Source organism: Lemur catta, chromosome 2 (genome assembly GCF_020740605.2).
Source record: "Lemur catta isolate mLemCat1 chromosome 2, mLemCat1.pri, whole genome shotgun sequence".
NCBI lineage: Eukaryota > Metazoa > Chordata > Mammalia > Primates > Lemuridae > Lemur > Lemur catta.
Window position 1 is genome coordinate 19949768 of NC_059129.1, and position 23215 is coordinate 19972982.

Sequence of the window (23215 nt, forward strand, 5' to 3'; positions counted from 1 at the left end):
CCCGAACTGTCCGATCCCGCCCGCACACGGCACCTGGGAAAGCCGCCGGCTGAGCAGACGGCGCTGGCAGTCGGTGCGCCGGCAGGGTGGGTGTGCAGGCTGGATTCAAGCTCTTCTTGGACACCTGCCGGGGGCCTCGCAGCCTGACGCAGACTGTAGTTGAGTCTGGAGGTCTCCAGGAGCGCAGGCTGTGGGCACGGCAGGACGAAGTCTCCTGCTCACCCAGAAGCGTAAAGAGGAAGACACTGGGCAGGTGCGAGTCCAGCCGGTGGGTGGGGCACTGCTGGGCACGAGATGGGGAGAATGCCGGGCTGGCCTGTCGCCTGACGAGGAGTGGGCACTGGTTGAAGCATGGCTGGTCTGAGAGCTGAACCTAACACCATCGCTTTTCTGGGATGTGAACTGAGAAACCCGGGGGAGGGGGACAGTTAGCAACAGGAGCTGCAGGAGGCAGGGTGGGGTCAGGGTGTGGCCAGGCAGAAGCCCTCATGGCTCCCCTCTCGCCGCCCGGGCCCAGTCTCCTGAGCCACACGGGCTCCCCACTGGCAATGTCGGGGCAGCAGAGCCACTGGGGCTGCTGCGAACAGGCTGGACTGGCTCCTGCCTGAGACCCCTGCCAGGCAGCTCTCTGGGAGTTCAGAGACGGGGTGGAAAGAGCTGGCGGACAGCCTTCGTGGCAGCTCTGAGGGGACTGCAGCTCTGCAGATCACCCCAGGTCTCAGCAGCACTCTCCTGCGTCCCAGCTGACTCCAGGGTCACCTCACACGGGGGGCTGCTGGCAGCTCGGAGGCTCGAGAGGTAGTGACGCTCTTGTGCACTGTCACCATCCCCCGGGGTCGGCCACAGGATGCCTCTCACCTATCCCTGCCACCAAGGGGCTGGAAGGAGGGCCAGGAACCCATTTATAGACATGCATGTCAATATCTCTGGGGATGGGGGTGGCCTGAGCCATTGGGGGTCCTCAGCGGCCCCTCAGGCCCATCGCTATAAAACCCACAGGTTGCATGCGGACCCAGTCTCACACACTGACACCCAGGAGTCCACTGCAGCGCACGTGCCTCCCGCCAGAGCCAGAAACACTCCAGAGCACCACAGTGCACACGCCAACATCCTATCGCAAAGCCCCAAGATGTAAACCAGAGAACATAGCTGTCCGACCCAAGTTCCCGGAAGCTTCCTTCCAGGAACACGCCCAGCAGGTGGCCCGTGGAAGAGGCAGCGGCCCGCAGCCCCTGGCAGGACAACAGCTTTGATCGAGCTGCGGACAGACGCGGCGAGGCCTGAGACACGTCACGCCTGCCGAGTGGGAGCCGTGTCTGTTGAGGCTGGAGCGCTCTCAACCCGTCCTGCGTGTCGTGTGCATTATTAATTTCCGACAGTGGGCCTACAGAAACCAGCTCCCCGGAAGGCAACCTCCCTTTGAGAAGGGAAAGCCTTTTCAGAGCTCATCTTTTATTGACTGAGTCATTTTCAAGTCAATCTGTCTGCTTTCAGCAAGACAAAAGTCTTAAATCTTCTCTCTCGCTTCCTCCCTTCTGAGACATGGCAGTCGATTACGGTCTGCTCACGCATGCAGTGGGGCCTCGGATTTGAAACGCAGCAAGTTCTTCAGGTAGCGCAAGATGAAGAGGGCCACAGAACTGCTCAGCAGCCCAGAGAAGGCTCTGGAAGGAGAGAAAGGCCCAAGGGCAGGGGTCGGGGGCAGCCACAGCCAGCTCTGGGGACGGAGGACACTCCTGGGCAAGGACGACCCAGATGGTTTGCCCCAGGCTGAGCAAGACAGACAGGACCTGTGCCAGGCTGGAGAGCGGCTCCCCAAAGAGGTGGCCATGGTGTGGAGGGTCCAGAGCAGACACGCCCCGCCATGAGGGGACACCCAGACGTGCCCTGCTGTGAGGGGGACATGCAGACACGCACAGATACACCCGGAGAAGGGAGCTCACCACGACGAGGCTCTCCGAGGTGATAAACACTTTACCTTCAGCGAAAAATAACATTAAAGCCCTCCTGCCCCCCAGGCTGGAGATGCCCTGGCACCCCAGGGGTCTGTGTGGGGGTCGGCAGCCAGGGGCCTCCGCGGGCATTCTGGCTCTGGCGGTCGAAGGGAGGGGGAGACCGGGGCTGACACTCCTGAGCCCATTGCATAATCTACAACTGCTCAGGGAGGGGTCCTGAGAACGAAGCTGAGGTTCAGAGGGGAAGGAACTCGTCCAAGGACACACAGCCCAAGCAGGGCAGCCCTGGGGCTGGGGTCCAGGCCGTCGGGGGGACTGCCACGAGGAGCAGAGGCGAGGCTTCCTGCCGGACCACACCACACAGACATGCTCCCCATGGCACAGAATTCTGGAGAAAATGTCAGGGATGCAGCCGCGCCTACGCCTCCTCCGAGGCTCTGCTCAGAGATCCCTGGCTGACCAGGCTGGAGCAGCAACACACCTAACGTCACAGCAGAGCAGCCAGAGCAGACAAATGCTCCTGGGGCCTTGCCCCCAGACCTCCAGCAGGCCTCTCCTGCTGCTCCTCCTGCCCCGCGATGGCATGTTCCAGGGCCTGCAGCCTGTACCCCATGACTGGGTGGCCTGGCTGCTCTCAGTGCTGTGACGCAGCTTGGCCTGGCTCTCCCTGGCCCCCACCCGGCAACCTGGCCAGGGCTGGCTTGAGGCCTGAGGACCTGACAGTCAGCAGGAAGAGACGATTGTGCCAACCGATGGGCCAGGAGGTGGCATCCACGCCCTGACCCCAGAACCTCACATGGCTCCTCACACAAGGAGCTTGAGATGGCGATTTGCCTGGACTGTCCGGCAGGCTGGACGCAATCTCAAGGGTCCTCAGAGGTGCAGAGGAGGCAGGAGAGTCGCCGTGCCGGCCTCTAGGATGGGCGAAGGCAGGAAAGGGACTCTTCTCTGGAGCCTCCAGGAAGAACCAGCCCTGCTGACACCTGGCCTTTGGCCCAGGGACATCTGTGCCCCCCAGAAGTGTAAGACAACATGTTTGTATTGTTTTAAGTCACCAAGTTTGTGGTGACGTGTTACAGCAGCAGTAACAAGCTACCACGTGGCTTATCTAAGGACAAACAGAGCTCGAGGATTTTTAAATCGCAGCACTTCCTGCCCGTCCACAGCAGTGGCACTGCCTGCGGTCTCTCGGTGAGCCGGCCTGGTCCACAGTCAGTCACTTATTCACTCAACAAATAGCATTCAGCGTACTACATACCCGTATCATTCCAGACTCTGAGGACATAGTGTGGACAAACAGATAAAGTGCTAAGGGAAGGTACCTTCCAACCAGGGAACAGACAAAAAATAAAGCAAAAGAGGTAGAGTGCCTCAGAGACCCGGGGCAGGGTGGGAGCGGGCGCCAGGCAGGTGGCAGGGCCACCCTCTGAGCAGGCCGGTCCTGGCGGCACCTCCTGGAAAGGGGTCCCCTGAGCTGACATGAGGGGGTGAGGGAAGGTGGCCCGTGCCTGCAGGGACAGCGCTGCAGGGATAAGACATGGTGAGAGCCCAGGTCCCGAGGCAGGAGAGCTCTCGGGCTGCTCAGGAAAAGGCAGGGAAGCCCCTGGCAGCCCGTTCAGTGCGGGACTCACACTGCCCAGCTCCAGGCCTCATGATGAGGGCAGTGTCAGCTACTGACACCACACAGTACTGGCGTGGAGACACGCAGAGGCACACAAAAGCCAGGCTGAGCAGCCACCGGCTGACCCGTCGGACGGGGGCAAGAGCAGTGCGGTGGGGAAGGGTCTTCTCGCCGGTGCTGCGGGACCAAGTGCACAGCTGAAGGGAGACGGATGAGACAGGGCTCCTTCTCGACACCACGTCCACGACCCGGTTGGAAAGGATCGTAGTCGCAGTGTAAAGGCTTCTGAAGAACAGGAGATGCGACCACGTGGCAAGCAAGGGTTCCTGGGACAGGGCACTAGCTACAGAAGGAAAAGCAGATAAATTAGACTTCATCAAAATAAAAAACTTGGCTTATCAAAAGAAAGCATTAAGAAGATGATTAGAAGACAAACAATCCAATTAAAAAATGGGCAAAGATTTAAGTAGACGTTTCACTGAAGAAAATATATGACTGGCCGATAAGCAATGAAAATGTGCTCAACATCACCAGCCATTAGGGAAATGCCACCATGGTGACACCACTCTGCACCCGCTGGAACGACCACACGCAGAAAGACGGATGATGACAAATGCCAGGAAGAATGTGCAGCACCAGGAACGCCCATGTGGGAAATGCAAAACAGTGCAGCCACTTTGGAAAACAATGAGGCAGTTTCTTTAGAAGTTCAACATAAATTGACCACGTAACCCAGAAATTCCACTCCTATCTGAGAAATGAACACACATGTCCACACAAAAACTCATACAGAAATGTTCACAGCAGCACTGCTCATAATGGCCCCAAACTGGAAACGTCCCCAGTGCCCATCAACTGAAGAGTGAATAAAGTGTGTTCCATCCACACAGCGGAATATTAGTCAGCAACACAAGGAAACGGGCACCGATACACGCTACGACACGGATGAACCTCGACGACGTTAAGCGCAGTGGAAGAGCCAGACACGAAGGCCCAAACACTCTGAGACTCCACTTACACGAAACGTCCAGGGAAGGAAAATCGACAGAGACAAGATTACCAGGTGCCTGGGCCGTGCTGGCCACAGACTGACTGCAAGTGAGCACACGAGGGACCCTTCTGGTGAGGAAATGTTCTAAAGTAAGCATGCAGGGAACTGCAATCACTGAGCATTTACTAAAAATCACTGGATTATACACTTAAAAGGGGGAAAATTAGAAGTTCAGTTCCTGAACATGGTAATTCCACATGTCTAAGAGACAGCCAACTGGAGGTGTCTGACACACAGACAATCTTACCCGAGGAGCCCACATCACCTCAGAGTCAGGACTCGACCTCGTTACCCCTGGACCCCCATCCTGTGACAAGGCTGGTGGTTCTCCCAGCTCACGTGTGAGGTTACACAGCACACTCCAGCAGAGGGGCAGGGTTTGCACTCCGGGGTCCCGGCCAGCCTCTGTCCTGCTAGCCCGGCCTTAGAACGGCCTCCGGGGTCAGAGGGTCCGTCTTAGTGGAATCCCCTCCTGCCCTTCTGCTGATGCAGCCCCGGGGGCCCTGTCCCACTTGACCAGCCTAGGATGCCACAGCCTCCCTGGGGCAGAGGCGGGGCTGGCCCCCCTCGCCTGGTCTCCGTGTAACTGCTCCGGTCAGCGTGTGAACATGAGGAGCCGGTCACTTCCCCAGGTGCCCACGTGCCCTCCCTCCCCACCCACCTCAGGCATGGCCAGAAACCTTCCTTGCTGGGCTGTCCACATGCCCATGGGGCCAGTGCGTAGGCAGTGCTCGGGACCACATGCTGGGCACACTAGGGCTGGATGGACCAGCAGGGGGTTCAAGAGGCCCAGTGAGGAAGGCCACAGCCCAGAGCCCACCCCGGCTCTCCACAGACAAGGCATGAGCCTCCCAGCCTGGCTGCCCCACTCCACGAGGTGCAGGCCACCCGTGACACAGGTTGAGGGTTCTGCAGGCTAAATGGCACCTTCCTGTTCAGGTGGACAGGAGCCTTGTGACAGCCCTGGGGGCAAGCCAGTGACATTCCCCAGGGATGAGGACATAAGGAGGGTGTCCTGGCCATATGGCCCAAGTTAGGCCTTGGCAACTGAGCTTTGCTGTCACCACAGGGAACCTGCGCAGCCCCAGCTGAAGGGCTCACCTGCCCTCGAGATGGCCGAGCGTGTCCAGCTGTGCCTCCACCTCCCCAGCTGCCTGCACGCACACACTCCCACGGCCACCGTGGAAGGGACCACGGCTGTGGGACTGGGTTGGGATTGGGGCCCAGGTGGGGGTGCTTTGTGTCAGGCACTAAGGGGTTCCCACTGCCACCAGGGGTGTAAATGAAGCTGGAAGAAAGCCCTGACTGGGTGCCTGGCTTGAGAGCTGGCAAAGTTTATAGACCCGCCAGAAAGGAAAGGAAAATGAGCCCAGTGGGACGGTGTCCGTGAGATGGTCACTCCGCAGTCTCTATGGCCGGCAGGCACTGCCCAGGACACAGACCTGGGTGGGGTCACGGGGGCAGGAGGAAGCTGGGCTCTGCCCCCAGAAGCAGCATGCCCGGCTCTGGATGGGGAGCCGGAGGGGCAGCTGCCGAGCCCTGACACGCCTGAGGACACTGCGTCACTGGATGGTGCCCGGCCAAGAGGAGGAGGGCAGTCTGGGCCACTTCTGCCAAGCCCAGCAGGGAAGGCGAGGTGCCCAACTATGCCAGGAACATTCTGACCCCCACTCTGGCTCCCGAGGATGACAAAGTCCCCAGAGCAGTGGAGAGAAGGGCTGGGGTGGAGGATGGAGGTCCGGGTCCTGGAGCATATCGGGCCCCACCCGGCGGTACAGCCTTCGGGCCACAGCCCAGCAAACTGGCGGTAGGAAGGGGCCCAGCCAGCGCTGCGTCCCTGCAACCCAAATTCCAGGCCCACACATCACACCCTCACCTCGCAGACTGGCCCCTCCACCTCTGCCAACCTCCCCAATCGTGTCTACAGCCACGCCTGGCCCAGCCCTGCCCCCACCGTCCCCACTCTGCAGCAGGGTCGCCTTCCACGGCTCTATGGAGCCATCGGGTGGAGCCCGGATACCAATGGTGGCTCGCCGCAGCCTGAAAGCTGGGCTGAGAGGACCTCGCCAACCTGGCCACTGTCCCAGCCGGAGCCATGCCCACCTGCATCCCAGACCTGGGTCGCCGGCCCGGCAGCAAATCCCCACCCCACACCTTGGCTGACTTCCTGGTGCTGCTTTAGAAACCAGTTCCCCATCATGTCTTTGAGTCAGTCCTTCAACTCCCACCTCTGTGCTCCCCGGGCATTTTTTTCAGTGTTCAACAAAAATCACACCTCTTGGTGGATGGCACTTCAGGGTCTGTCCCTGCAGTGCTCTGGGAGCCCTGGGGCCCAGGCCGGGCCCAGGACATGGTGGGCACCACGTCCAGGGAGGATGTGTTCCCAGGCAGCCCGCGGGGCAGAGCCGAGCGCGGCAGCAGGAGCCAGCCGGGGGCACCCCTTCCTCTGCCCCGCTCTGCCTGCAAACCCTGTGATTAAATCACATGATTTCTTTACAACTCCAATTACACACCTAATTGATGGTGTTGCCCTTTATTACCTGACACCGAGAATAAACAAACAGTGTAGAGGGAGAACAGGCTAGGACAGCGGTAATTAAAGCACCAGCCAGTCCTCAACAAACCCCATTGTCTGGGAGCAGCGAAGGGGCAGAGCCCGTGCCTGGGCCTGGCTCTGAAAGTCCCAGCCCGAGGGCGCTGGAAGCCGTGGCTGCTCCTGGCCCCAGCACCCAGCTGCCGGCTGACCTCGAGGGGTCCTTTCCCCTGCCCTGCCCACAGGGACACCACGCACCTCACAGGGCACAAACATGGACACTGGGCACCGGCTCTGTGGAGTCTGAACCTTTAACCCCTGCCTGCCTCTGGAAAAAATGAAGGGCCCATAAAGGTCTGTCTCTGCCAGCGGCTCTGGGCAGCCCCGCCAGCAGGGCATCTCCCTCAGGGCCAGGGGTCCACAGCCTGGACTCTCCCAGCAAGGACGATGACTCCCTCCCACCGTTCATTCTCTGGAGCCTGTGCAGATATTGTCTGCCCACCACTCACTCCCGGTGACCTGGGCTCCCTCACAGGGGCCTGGGCTCGCTGCCCCATTTCACAGACGGGGAAGTTGAGGCTCAGAGAAGGAAGCGCCCTGCCCAGGCCACCCAGCTGCTATGGGGGGAGCAGGACCTTTATGCAAGCCCTCTGACCTGGGGCCACCAGGGGACACCCAACGCTGCTGCCCCAGCCTCAGCTGCTCCCAGGGTCTTCCCACGGGGTCTGGGCTCCCACCTGCGCCATCACTTGTGGAACTACTGGACGAGGGCGCAGCCTGCAGGGAGCAGAGCTCACTGTGGAGCCAGCCTCCTTTCTCTGCCCACGATCCTGGCCCGGCTTCCACCAGTCGGGCTGCTGGTGACAGCAGCTGTCACTATTACTGTCACACTGAGTGCACATCATGGGCAGGCACAGAGCCTGATTCAGAGGACAGCCCTCACAGCTGCCTGGGGTTGGGGTTACCCCATCCTGGGGACTCCCAGGAGTGTGCACTGCTCGATTCCAAACGTCCCCACGCGCAGGCTCCAGAGACTAATGCAACCAGGGCAGCCTCCCTTCACCAGCCCAAGTGGCCCTTTCCTTGGAACTGGAAAATCACTTAAAAAAACAAAAAAATTTATGAAGATGACTCTGGGAGGTGTCCCAGGGACTGGGGGAAGCAGCGAGTCAGCCTCACCCACACTCCTCCCTCCCCTACACATTCAAGGGCCAGCACGCTGAGCTAGCGCCAGTGACACAGCGGTCCCCAGAGGCCAGCATGCAGCAGCCCACAGTCAGAGGTGCTGTGGGCACGGGGCCCTCCCCTGCATATGCCCAGACCTCCAGCCTCCAACTCACCCCGTAGCTCTTAGGATTGGCCTGCCCTGTAATCACAAGAGCCAAGTGAGTAAGTGTGCACATGTGTGCATGTGTGTGCAGGTGTGTACACACACACACCCTATCCATTGTGTTTCTCTGGAGAACCCTGACCAATCTGCACGCCCCGTGGCGTCCGTCCTGTCCACAAGTGGAACTGTGACACCATAAGGGTGGAGTGGGAGATACAGCGTCCCCAGGGCCCGAAGCCAGGAGGGAGGCTGCAACACTGACCAACGGCCTCCTGGTGGTGTGGACCCAGGAATCCCAGCCCCTGACCTCAGATTAGAGTCACTGAGGGAACAGTTAAAACAGAAAGACAAACGTCGCACACTCTCGCTCAGGTGTGCGGGCTGGAGGAGCTGATCTCTAGGAGGAAGGGGCAAAAGGACGGCCACCAGCGGCCAGGAAGGGTGTGGTGGGCGAGAGAGGCTGGCGAGTGGGCACAAATGCTCAGTTAGGCAGAAGGAACAGATCTAAGGTTCTGACTACATCAGCTGACAACGATGTGTTTCATATTTTAAAACAGCTTGAAGAAAGGTCTTGCAAAGCTCTAAATACATAGGAATGATAAAAACGAGGTGATGGACGCCCTAAATACCCTGACTTGATCATTACACATTCTCTGTATGTAACAAAATAGCACATGGATTCCATAAATATGTACAAATATGATGTATCATTTTTTTAAAGCCAATAGAAAAAGAGCCCTAATTTTTCTTTGATTAAAAAAAAAATAGATTCATAGGGTGTCCAGTCCGGACAGGATGGCACAGACTCTCTTTTGCTCCTCCTGCTAATTCAACTCAGCCCCGGAGGTGACGCGAGAGGCAACCGAAGGAGAAGGTGGGAGGAGGACGGTGGGCAGTTTGAGAACCGGTGCAGCAGCGGGTGCCCTAGGAACCCCACCCAGCAGAAGGCGGCTCACCTGGGCCAGGTGAGTGCATCCTCCAGGATCCAAGCCGCAGAGGGGACTCCAGGGCTTCCTGCATCCTGGAAAGTGGCCTCTGTGAGTGCCTGGGAAGCTGGCCTGAGGGTCCCCTTCCCTATGCAGAAACGGATGCTGCAAAGCTGAAAATTCTACCAAATTAACTTATACCTTTAGTATAACTTCAGTCAAAACTAAAACCTTCATAGCTCTTTCTTGAACTTGACAAAGTAATTCTGAAATTCATTTAGAATAAAAAACAGGTAAGAAAATGTTTAAATTAAAAGAAGAGTAATGCTTTTTTCTATACCAAATATTAAAATGCATTTCAAAGTTGTAATTACTGAAAATAGATAAACGAAATAAAAAACCTCCCAAAATCTGAATACAGATCCTACTTCGCCTAAGAATTTAATAAAGATACGTTACAACTCCACAGAGAAGGGAGGGTTATCTGATAAATGGTCGTAGGACAAACTATTCAGTGATCTGGAAAAAGATCAATTTAGATCTTGACCTTATATCATATACCAAAATAAGTTCCAAGTAGATTAAATCTTTAAATATAAAAAATAAGCCCAAAAAAGCCCAGAAGAAAATAGACTTATTTGTGACATCAGTAAAGAACTTTCTAAGTTTAAAAGTAACAGACTAAACAGATGAGAGATGGGTTGAGGGATTCCAGTTCTGGGAAAAATGAAGAAACAAACTCAACCTTTTAGCTGAAGCAGCAAGAACGTGGGAGACAGTGCAGGCAGCGGCCACAGAGACCTGCCCAGGAAAAGGCTGCAGGGATGGAGGAAGGAAGCCAGGATGACAGGTGGCACTCAGCGCTGCTGTTCCTCACTATGCTGAGTGCACGGCTCAGCCTGGGCAGAACTGGCGACCAGGCTACGCTCAATCCTTTAGTCCATGGACACAGCGTGTCCCTCCATTTAATTAGATCTTTGAGTTCTTGCCTCAGCATTTTGTAGCTGTCAGCATACAGTTTGCTAGATTTATACATACAAATTTCATTTTTAGGGGAGTGAACTGAAATGGTATGTTTTTAATTTAATTTCCACATGTTCACTGCTAGTATATAATATATATATATATATATATATATATATATATATATAAAACTATGCACACACACACCTCTTATAAAGTAAGTTCAGCAAGGCTGCAGGATATAAGACCAACACACAAAAATCATTGGTGAACTCGCTTCATCGGTTTTTATTTCTTGTGCTTTTCCACACAGTCTGCAAACAGGAGAAGCTGTGATCCCTTCCTTGCAGTCTGGGAGCCTCTGTCCCTCCCAGGCCTCCCTGTCCGCCTGGGACTCCTGGTGTGTGCACCAAGGTGGTGAGAGCAAACCTTCGCCCTATTCTGACTTTGGGAGGAAGCATTTCCATTCTTGCGCGTTAGGCCTGATGCCAACTGCAGGGGTTTTGTAGGTGATTTTCATCAAGCTGCAGAAGTTCCCATCTTTTCCTGGTTTGCTAAGTGTTTTCATCATGGGCGTGTTGGATTTTCCTGCATCAGCTAATTGGTCACGTGGTTTTCCTCTTCTTGCTTGTTCAAATGGTGGATCACACTGACCTACGTTTACCACTCAACCAGCCTTGCATTCCTGGAATAAATCAGTAATTCCTGTGGTTTTCTCTTTTGGTCTTGTTGCTGGTTTTGAAATTAGGTAAATACTTGCTTCATAAAATGTGTTGGAAAGTGTTCCCTCATCTATGTTTCTCAAGAGTTTTGTAGAACTGGTTCTAATTTTTTTCTAAGTGTTTAGTAGAATTTGCCAGTGAACCATTTGGGCCTGGAGATTTCTTTTTTGGAAGCTCTTTGATTATGGATTCAATTTATAGAATAGAATTCAATTTACAAAATCCTAATTTATAGGATTACTCAGAAGATCTGTTTCATTTTGTGTGAGTTCCATAGCTTGTGGTTTGCAATTTCTGGGGTCTTCTGTTGTTAGGTGTCCGTTTGGCCCTGGTGCTACCCAGCTTGGGCTCAAGGGCCCCTACAACCCAGAGTGAGCACAGGATGCAGACGGGTGTCAAGAGAAGCCCTTGCTTTCTAGCATAAGAAGCCAGTGGGAGAAATCCCATTTTTCTTTTGTTTTCCACCCTCTTCCATCCTGGCATCCAGGCAATCCTGCAGAGGTGCAGCTGCAGCCAGACGATGCCCAAAGCCCTAGAGAGTGGACCCTTCCCTCTGACCAGAGCCTGCAGGCTGCACCCCCACTGGTCTGGGGGCTGGGAGCTGCACAGCACGGCAGGGTGGGCTGAGTGTGGCTCTGCGGGCAGGGCTCTGTGAAGGGGACCCTCGGGGATCTGCAAAGTGCAGGGCGCTCACGGAGAGGAATTATGGAGGCTGTTCTCGCAGCTGAGCATGTGGGGATCTGACCCTAAACAGCACACCAGGGGCTCCAAGAACTGGACTGCGGGCTGGACCACTGCCTAAGACCCACACTGGCCTGTGGAGGTCACATTAGATGACCTGAAAAGCTCAGCAAAGACCTTGAAGTTGAACTGCCACCATGGACTGGTGGACTGCACCCACTTTGGCGGACTGCTGAAACCGTCAGAAATTAACAGTCTCTATGTAACTTAAGAAAGACCTAGAATCTTGCAATGTGATATTCAGAATGTTCAGAATACAATCTAACATTAAGCAGCATGTGAAGAACCAGAGAAAACAAGCCTGCTGGGAAGACCCAGCCCACCGGCGCCACTTGCAGGACGACAGAGATGTTAGAAATATCAAGCAGACTGTTCAGATGCTCCAAGAAGTGCTTAGAAAATATAGATTCAAGGGAGGAGAAAGGGGTAAAAACCTACCTATTAGGTACGATGAACACTATTTGGGTCGATGGGCACACTAACAGCCCCAACTTAAGCATTATAAAAGGCATCCATGTAACAAAAACGTGTATCCCCTTAATATTTTTGAAATTAAAAAAAAGAGGTCTACTCCTGAGCTAATAAAAAAAAGAAAGAATATAGATTCAACTCTACTGAGAAATAATATTTTCCCACTAAAACTGGAATGCAGAAATCATGTCACCACATGAGTCCCTTTATGCTACAATTGTCACATCCTCCATTATACCTGCACATGCTGGCAGCCATCAGATAATGTGTTTGCACGATTTCTTCCCATCCTTTATGTTAACTTACAAATATCATTATACTTGAAGTGTCAGAAAATCTCTGCCTTTTACGTGGAGGGGAAAGTACCTGAATGACTGCAGATTACTCATCAGAAACCAGGGGCCAGAGACAGGAAAACAATGCTGATTTTTTAAAGCGCTGAAGACAAGAACTGCTGACCCAGAATCCCACATCCAGCAAAGACACCCCCCAGCAAGAGGGCACAGTGAAGGCCCTGCCAGGTGAACAAAAAAAGAGCAGCCACCTAGCCACTCGCTCCGAGAGAGATGCGCAGGGAGTGCCAGCAGGAGGGAACCAGGCCCGCAGGGTGTGAAGGAAGAGCAACAGGATGGCTAAACATTTAGGTAAAACTACGAACTGTTTTTCTTCTCTTGTTTTTTAAAATAGGTATGACACATAAGAGTAGGAACTGTAACATTTATTGATGGGATGTTCAGTGTATACAGGGTAAATTCACATGACTACTAAGGAGGGTGGGTGGAGGGAGGGTGGAGAACCAATAGCGTAAGATCCTGATGCTCCACCGGAATTGATAAAATATTGTCCTAAGTGTGCTGTGAAAAGTTGAGTAAACACAGATACATCAAAATGGAATACTAAAAAAGTTCAAATAATCAGAAAAGAAGAAAGAGGAAACAAGGGAACAAAAAACATGACAAGAAGAAAACTGATCGTAAAATGGTGGCCCTAGATCCAAATGTATAAAAACTTACACTAATGGTCTAAACACACCTATTTAAAGGCAGAATACACATTCCTATTAGGTGCACGCGGAACATTTCAAGGCAGCTCAAATTCTTGGCCATCAAACATCTTAAATTAAAAAGAAACAGAATCATACAAAGTATGTTCCCTTAGCATAACAGAATTATACAAGAAATCAGTAACAAAAGTTACCTGAAAATTCCAGCAAAGGTACTCTAAAATTAAAAAGCACAATTCTAAATATGTACGGACTGGGTGTGGTGGCTCACGTCTGTAATCCTAGCACTTTGGGAGGCTGTGGCGGGAGGATTGCTTGAAGCCAGGAGTTCGAGACCAGCATGGGCAATATAGCAAGACCTTGTATCTATAAAAAATAAAGAAAAATAACCGGGCGCGGTGGTGCACACCTGTAGTCCCAGCTACTCGGGAGGCTGAGGTGGAAGGGTCGCTTGAGCCCAGGAAATCAAGGCTGCAGTGAGCTGTGATGACACCACTGCACTCTAGCCTGGGTGACAGAGGGAGACCTTGTGTCTAACAAATAGGTAAGTAGATAAGTAAGGTCACAGCAGACATCTCATCTTAGTCTGTTTGTGCTGCTATCATGGAATACCTGAGACTGGTAATTCACACTCAACAGTGATTTCACTGGCCCACAGTTCTGGAGGCTGGGAGGTCTGGGGGAAGGCCAGAGGGCAGAGACAGAGGGTCCCCTGTCACAGCCCTTTTTATACTGGCATCAATCCCTCATGAAGGCAGAGCCCTCATGACCTAAGCACCTCCCAACTCTGTCACATTGGGGATTAAGTTTCTAATGCATGAATTTTGGGGGGCCATGTTCAAACCACAGCACATCTTAATGAAAATCTGAAAATATTTTGAACTGAACACAAAAATGTAACATACCAAAATTCCTGAAATGCAGCTAAAGCAGTGCTCAGATGAAAATTTATAGCAGTAGATGCTTACATTACAAAACAAGAAAGTTCTTAAATACTCAATCCAACCTTCCACCGTAAGCCAGAAAGAGAAACTAAAGCAGGCAGATGGAAGGAAATAAAAGGAATCAATCTGAAAACAGAACAACACTAGCAAAATATCAATGAAACCAAGAGCTTGGTCTGAAACCAGAAGAGATTAGTAAAATTCATAAATCTCTAGCAAAGCCGACAAAGGAAAAAGAGTGAAGACACGGACTAGCGCTATCAGGAAGGTGAGAGGGCGTGTTGAGACAAACGCAGCGGGCACTGTAACATTAACAAGGGAATAATACAAACAATCCCTTGCTCATAAATTTGACAACTCAGGTATAATGAACCAGTTCCTAAAAAAAAAAACAACAACAAAAACAAAAACAAAAACACACACACAACCCCCCTACAAGAAAACACACAATCTACTAAAATTGACTTGAGATGAAAGAGAACTCATTGTTCCTGTGAGTCCACTCTTCCTGTAATCATGAGAACCTGCCACAGACATAACCTCTAGGCCCAAATGGTTTCACCAGCAGATCCTACAAAACATGTAAACAGACAGCACCAATTCTATACAATCTCCTCTAGGAAATAAAGGAGAAAGGGACAGTTTCACCTCATTTCACTCATTATGTTGATACCGAAACCACACAAACCGAAGACCATATGAACACAGACGCAGAAATTACTGACGTCAACAAACTGAATTCAGCAACACACAAAAAGAAGACTACCCCATGACCCAGGGGGTTATGCCAGGAATGCAGGGCTGGTTCAATACTGAAGATTTCACAAATAACAAGGACACATCATCAACCACACTGACAGCCTAAGGAAGAAAAACACAGGATCACGTCAATGGGTGCAGAGAAAGCATTTGACAGAATTCAACAGCCAACATGATAAACGCTCTCAGCAGACTAAGAACGGAAGGGAACCTACTCAGCCTGGTAAAGGGCGGCGGCTGCCACACACCTCACGGTGAGAGACCGACTGCTTCCCTGCCAGACGAGGAACAAGGTAAGATGTCAACTCTCCCCACTCCTATTCAACACCGCACTAAAGCCCCGGGGCACTAACGCAAGAAAATGCAACACAAGGCACACAGATTTTCATGGAATAAACACAAGAGTTCTTATTCACAGATGACTGCATTGCAAAGAATAGAAAACAAAAACAAAACAAGAAAACACTCCCAGAACTAACAAGTGAGTTTAGCAAGGTCACAGGTTACAAAGCAATAATACACAGATCGGTCATATTTCTGTATGCAAGCAATAAACAACTGGAAATAGTAGAAACAAACAAACATTTACAATAACTCCAAAAAACTAAAACTAAAAAAAGAAAAAGAAAACAATGAAACCATGTGCATCTCTGACAAAAAAAGGAGTGGGTGTGTGGGGTGAGAATCACAAAATGCTGATGAAAGACACCAGAGAACAGCTACGTAACGGAGAGACACGCCATGTCTGTGGACTCGAAGATATCGCAATAAAGACAGGGATTCTCCCCAAAATCATCTACAGATTCAATGTCATTCCTACAAAAATCTCAGCAGGATTTTTATAGATAAGGACAAACTGAATCTAAAATTTAAATGGAAAAATAACAAAACTAAAATAGCCAAAACAATTTTGAAAAAAGATGCATAAAGTTGGAGGGACTGTGCTACTGATTTTAAGACTTGCGATAAAGCTACTGTAGTTAAGACGTGTGCCATCAGCAAAGGGACAGACAGAGGGTGCATAGACAGACCCACACAGTCAACTGGATTATGATGAAGATACAGGAGTGTCCAGTGGCGGCCGGGTGGCAGCAATCCTCCCTGGCGGGGGTGAAGGGCTCTGGAGCTCACAGCCATCCCCTGACTGCACGGGTGGAAGATCTGAGGCTGTCCCCGGCGGAGCACCGGCAGGCTAGGGAGTAAGCATCAGAGAATTTCCACCTCTCTGAACTGAGGCTGCAACATAAACCTTTCTTCCCTCTGCTTGCTGCTGAATGAAAGAGCGTTTCCAATTGTGCACAACCAGGTGGCCTACGGTGCGTCGTCCCTAATCAAAGTCTGCTTGGTTAGGAGGGGGATGGCGGGGGAGCCCTGCCACCTGTCTGGGGCATCTGTGGGTGTGCAACTGAACAGCTGGGGTGGTGAACAGTTATCGATGAGGCTGCTTGACACGGGACAGGTGGACAGGAGGGCTCCAGACCCTGCAATGTGCCAGGGCCTCCAGAGAAGAACACGGCTCCTGTCTCAGGGGAATTCACCCAGGGCCACAGCAATGGACGGCGGGGCAGGCCAGGGAGGCTGCTTCTTGATCTCCCTTCTCACTCTCCTGTGACCTTCCACCCATCCGGGGTGCTCCTTCTAGTCAAGAACAGGCCAGGCAGGACACTTCCTGTTGCAGGCTGAGGAGTGTGACAAGCTGGGGTGCTCTCCTGCCAACTCCCCAGAAGGCTTAGGGTTGTCAGAGGCCAGCTGTTGCGCCAAGCATGGACCTGCCAACACAGGTGTCATAAGTACTTCTCACTGTGGCAGTTGGAAACCAGGCAGCCACCGTGCACCCTGGCTCTGCAGCCTTGCTCGAGGCACAGAGCCCCAGCCTCATCTGCCACGTGAGTGAGACCCTCAGGGCAGCCCCTGGGCGGCTCCATTGAGGTGCTTCCCCCTGGCACATCTCCTTCTGGTTCCTGGACACTCCATCCCATCCCCAAGGCCTTGAGTGGTGAACAATAGTGGCCGGGGCTCACAGCCTTGACCAATGTCACATCCCGGGGCCTTTCTCCACCCCTCTCTGAGGTTCTGGGGTTCCTCCCTGGTGCCCAGCTGCTCCACCCGGGGGCAGGAGGGTACCCTTCTGGGGAGGCCTGGTTTTAGTCCACTCCTGACTGACACTACCGGCAGAGCCTGGCCATACCTGACATCGGGCCCATGTGCCCGATCACTCTGGGCAGCTTGGTCTTTCTCCACCTGGACCGCAAATGTGTAGATGTCAGGACCCAAAGGTAGTACCTCGGGCTGGCACAGGACCGGCACACACGGGATGTCAAACACACGTGCTCCCCAAGCCTGGGACGCCAGCCCTTACCCCCGACTCCCACTGACTGCACAGCTTGGCGGGGCCCCTGCACACCACTGTCTCATTGCAGCTGCTCGGCTGTCATCACAGTACCCTGTTTGTACCTGAGCAAACCGAGGCCTGGTGGGGGTGGCCCTGCCCCAGGACACAGCTTAAAGACAGACCTCGGCCAGGTGAGAGCTCGGCGCTGCCAGGCGCGTGGGCAGCTCCCCACAGCGCTTGGCCTGGTGGCCCAAGGAGTGGCCATCAGGACACGTCTCTGGGCCTCCCCTCTCTCCCTGGCTGAGGCCGCCTCTGGAGCCAGCGCCAGCCTAAGCGGGAAGAGTGCAAGTCACAAGTCTGGAATTGGAGAGGCAGCACATTACACAGGGAGAAAAGCAGCACACGGGAGTGAAACTGCACAAGAGAATCACCGGTCTCTTCCTCGCAGCCCCGGGCACCGGGCGCTCAGCAGTGGACCAGAGTCAGGCCTCCCGCGAGGGCAGCGCAGCACCCGCCAACCTCCCCGCCCTCCTCCCTGAGACACCTTTAGGATCAGCGGTGCCCACAGTCAGGCAGTGACAAATTTGATCACCTTCAACATGTTGTTCTGACAGGATTGGGTTATTTTAATGTTAATGCATTACCTAATTAAACTGCAATTAATAATCCTCCTGGTCCCGCCTGGGTATGAGTTGTGATTCCCTCGTCAGAGAAGCCGGGAAAGTCACACCACAGTGTTCCTGGCTGACCCTGTCTGACCTTCGGAGCAGCCACCCTGGGAGCCCCCAGGGCAGGGGCCGCTTATCTGCTCTTGCGTCCTCGGCCCCTGGGCCCACACTGACAAAGCCCTTGGGAGAACTTCAGGGTGGTGACGTTCCCAGGTCCATGGGCAGACGTCCACGCCTCTGCGCACCCCCTCCTTCCTCCTGCTCTTCCCGGCCCCGCGTTCCCTAGATCCAGAAGACACCATCTACTGACCCCACAGATGCCAGGTGATCGGGGCACAGGGGGCTGAAGCCATCATGGAGGGACCCCAGGGACCCCCAGGACTGCTCCCTGGTGGAACACTGGGCGTCAGTCTCAGGTCACTTGGGTCTCTCCTGGCTGGCAGGAACAGGCCTGCTGACCTGCTGGCCGGAAGCCCTCACAACCCCTCCCCTGACCTCTCCTGACCCAGGGGACGCACTCTCGCCTGTGTTAGAAGTGGCCCAGGAAAGCCAGGCCGGGAGCAGCACTGGTGTCTGTGCCCTGCTCAGAGACACGCAGGATCTCCCACGCAGGGACAGGGGCAGGGGCAGGCCCAACCCGAAGGCTCAGGAATGAGGTTCACTCTGCGGAACCTGCCTGGAGGTTCTGCGATGGCAGCGTGGGTACCCCTACTCCTCTGGAGAACGGAGACGAGGGTGTCATTGCTGGCAGCAAGGGGTGGGCCCCAAGGAGGTGACGGCACAAAAGCCTGGGAGAGCCGGTCCAGCCTGGAGCTCTGGGCGCTTGCACAGCCCTGCGAGATGGGAGGTGGTGCCAGCGCAGGGCCACGATCAAGCCAGCACCACCATTGTGGTGGGCTCTGGCCCATGTTTCCTCTGGAGACATCTGATGCCCTGTGTTTTGTCTGAGGAAGCCCCGGAACCCTCTGACCGGTTCCAGCCCGTGCTGGCTGCTCCCCAAGCCCGCCGTCCCAGGCTCTTCCTTCGCCCCCTCCGAGGCTGGAGCTCTGTGTTCTGCGCGCCGCATCTGCTGTTTTGGTTTGCTCCCTTGTGTTACTGGGCCAGGTCCTCCACCAGCTTCCCCAGAAAGGGTACATGGGAGGTAAATTTTTAAGACCTTGGACACCTGAAAATGCATGTAATTCTTCTTCCAGACTCGACTGGGAGTTGGGGTGGGAGTGGGACTCGCAGTGGCAGTCACTCCGCTGGCAAGTGGAAGGTGTCACTCTGCGGCTTCCAGCTGACAGGCTGCTGCTGAGAGTATTAACTGATTTGGACCCTCATCCTTTGACAAATGACCTATTTTTTCCTTCTCTGGAAGTTTACAGGCTGCTCTTTGTTCCTGTATTCTGAGTTTCACGAGGACGTACATTTCTACAGACCCACTTCCATCCGAGGAAAGGGCCTTCTGTGGACCTTCCAAGAGGTGGAACGTCAGCTCCTCCCACCCCAGAGCTGCTCTCCGAGCACCCCACTTGTGACCCCCGTCTTCTGGAGCCCCAGCGCCCTGTTACTCAGACCTGGACCCCTGGACTGGCCCTCTGATTTTCTTATCTTTTCCCTCTTGTTTTCCATCTCATTTTCTTTTTGCTCTACTTTCAGATAAACTTTCTCAATTTTATCTTATAAAACTTGTATTTATATTTTCATTTAACTCTCAATATTTTTAACTTCTCAAAGTTCATTTTGTTCTCAGCATTGTTTAAAGGTATCTTGTTCTCGTGTCGCTGAAACGTCCTGTCTTATCCCTGAGGACATCCACAGCGCAATTCTGTGGAGGCTTTCTTCGCTCTGACGGTCTACTGCCTTCAAGTCGCATTTTTCTACTGTTTACTTTGATCTATATTTTCCATCTCGGAGGCCTTTTCTTCTTCTTTCCGGTGTCTGACAATCCTGGGTGTCTCACTGTCACGAGTGGGCGCCACAGGGCACACAGGGATCTCTGAGCGGGAGGATGAGGCTCCCCACGGAGTGACTGGGCTGAGCGGTTCCGCTGCCTCCTGGGGCCGGTCAGAGCCTCTGGCCTAGAGGCCACACCCGCCAGCAGCGCTACGGAGTGCACGGAGGGGCCCTGGGGTGGGAGGCATCTCGGGGTCTGTCGGCATCCTCTGCCTCACCTCTGTGCTCACTCCAGGCTTACATCCTAGCCTGAGCCTGTCCAGGGACCCTCTGCAGCCCCTCCCCAGAGCAGGTATTCACAAACTTGCCTGAGCACCTGAGCGTCCTGCAGGGCTGGTCAGCAGATGGCCGGGCCCAGCCCAGGACTTCTGACTCAGAGGTCTGAGACGGAGCCAAGAATCTGCATTTCCAAAATGTTCCCAGAGAGGCTGCTGCCAGCCTGGGACCACACTTTGATAAACTGCTGGCTTTTTGGTTTTTCATCTTTCCTGAGGAGAGGCAACTGCCCACTGCACACAGCTGGGGGTAAGCTCTGGGGCTCAGTCTCACAGCTGAACTCTCATCCAAGCATCCTCCATCCCCCAGGTTTCAGCCGGTTACACCTCTCCCTGCCGCCAGCTGCTGGGAGAGCTGAGGTGTGAAGGTGTGAATGAGACCCGTCTGGCTCCACCCACTGCAGCTCAGAATTCCGTCGTCACCTACTTTCCAGATTCCAAGTCGGCTGCTGCGCTTTCTCTCTGTGACTTTGGGGGTCTGGGGCAGGAGGGCGCAGACCTCGAGTCCAATCGTCATCGGGATCCAGACACTTCCCATCCACCTCACCCCCTACTGGGCTCTGCCGTGGCTCAGCCCCCGACTGGCCTGGGCCTCTGTGCACATGCCCCTTCCGTCTTCCAGGCAACCTTGGCCTTGACTCCTTGTCCCAGGCCAGATCTGAAAGCCTCTCCTGTCCCTTCCAGTGTGGTGCAGAAGCACCTCTTCCAGCCATGAACACCTGTCACGGCCATACTCCGAGTGCCCATGTGCCCATAATGGAGCACAGAGCCTGGGCGACAGGATGGATGAATAAACAAATAAATGAGCAAACAGTCAAGGGACTGATCTATTACACTAGATGCTGGTAAGGGACCCTTCCAAGAATCGTTTTGCAAATGCTCCAAGTTTGCATTTTCAGCTCTCAAATTTGCCAGGACACACAGGCAGCACAGGCAGGAGGAGGAGCCGTGGCCAGAAGGGCTGGAGGACACAGGGACTTAGGCCTTCACAGTCCCCATGGAGACCCAGGGGCAGCCCCTATGGTGGGGAAGAGCTGGGAGGAAGCCCAGGACTGCCCCCCTACCCCCCCACCTAGAGGTCGTGCGAGAGAGGCCTGCCCCTACTCTTGGCTTTTGTTTCCCACCTGGGCTACCGGGGAAGAGGGCGGACCCCTGGCCAGCCAGCCACGGAGCCACGCCCTGCCGGCAGGACACACCCCCGCTTATGGCCTGCTTTGCTGCACAGCCTGGACCTGAGTGTGGAGTCCCCGAGCCAGTACACAGGGCAGCCGACACAATCCGTTGGGCTGGCAGGAGAGGCCTCCTCGTGTAGCCCCAGGGAAGGTTATCGGGAGGTCTGTCCATGCTAGGAAGCCAGTGTCTGGGACACCCTGGTGGCTGCCCGTGGCCTACACAGCTGACAAGAACCAAGAAGCCCAAGAAGCCCTTGCACGGTGAGTAGGACACGATGGCCCCAGGAGCCTGGCATGGGGGCCTCACTCTGGTAGGCCCCACTCTGCGTCACCAGTCTCTGCTCCACCCAGGGAAGAGGGAGCGGCCCAGGAAGTAAGGCCCCTCCAGGCCTGGTTCTGTCACGTTTCTTAATGTGGCTTGATGTTCCGAGCTATAGAAAATGACATGGGATTTATTAAGGGTCGGCACAAGTCCTTGCTAAGAGGTCCCAAAAATTAATTCTGAAAATTTAGAGGGGAGAGGCGTGAGGGAGTAAAGGGTGTGTGTGCGTGAGGGTGTGCACGGCATGCACATACCCTATGCTCACTGCTCATGAGCCGACTATGGGGTCACAGAGAGAGGACTGTGCAAGCAAATGCTATCCCATAAAATGCCAAGGGGCGCAGACCCCATTGACTCCATACTGCATCGGTCACAGGTAAACCCCAGGACAAAGGACCCTGACAAACTGGAGACCTGAGGGGACGCCCAGAGACCATCTCATGCTAATGACACTCACGGGAACCAGCAACAAGACTGAGGACGACAAAATGCCATCAGTTCTCAGTGCCCACGGCGTCTAGCCCCCATGCTGAGGCTTGGCAGTACCACCCCCTGTAGTACTATTATGGCCTCGATTCGATAGCTGAGACACTGAAGCTTCGGTGTTCCACCTTGAATAAGGGCGCATCTGGCCACTCCACGCAGGCTGGCTGACCCCAGAGACCTTGACCTCACAACCACGCCAGGCACCAGCCCTTACGCCTCGGGGCTTTGGGATGCTGCCTTCGAGAGTTCTACAAAGGTCCCCGGAGAGAGCAAACGGAGGGTGGGAGGGAGGGCCCCACCTAAGACCCTCTGACAGAGGGACGACCAGAAGAACCCGCCCCACACATCAGCTGGGATTGGCACTGTGGGAAGGGCCAGCCTTTCCAGCTCCGCTCTCCAGGGAACGCCCCCAGCCTTCACCAGACACGGTGACAAACACGAGGAAAGGAAATGGGAAGGGGCTTCATCAGACAGAAGAACTCCCAGAAACAAAATCCAGACGCAGGTGTCAAGAGAACAGCAGCCCACAGCGCCCCCCAGTTGACCCTGCAAATACCCCAGGCTGAGGCAGCAAGAGTGTCGCACGCACAGGAGCGGGGGCAGGGCTGTGCTCCGGGCTGTGTGGAAGGACCCGAGGCCCAGGGTGTGGGCAGCATGCTGCGGGGGTCCAGGCTGCGCACAGCGGCTCTGGGCTCCCACGGGACCCCACTCATCTGCGTAGACGGATCTGCCTGTCCCTGCAGCTGCAGAGTGGGCACAGCCAGGGTGGGACTTGGTGGCCGCCACACTCCCTGAGGCTTCAAGTGAGCAGACTCCAGCATCACTTCACTACATCGGAGGGGACAGGTCACACACCTGAAGGCCACTGCTCTGATTTGCAGACCTGGGGGGTGCAGCCAAGGGGCGCCGATGCCCGGCTTGGCCTTGCTCCCCCCGGGACGCTGCAAAGGGCTCCTGGGCTTGTGGAGTGTGCTTAGACCAGTGAAGGATGGCCCGTTTCCAT

At 54.4% G+C, this 23215-nt stretch overlaps 1 protein-coding gene across 9 annotated transcripts in view; it reads right to left on the reverse strand.

Annotated features, from left to right (window-relative positions):
- The window catches only part of MAD1L1 (mitotic arrest deficient 1 like 1), a 361733-nt gene that overhangs the window by 75929 nt on the left and 262589 nt on the right, over positions 1–23215 (reverse strand). The window lies entirely within an intron of this gene.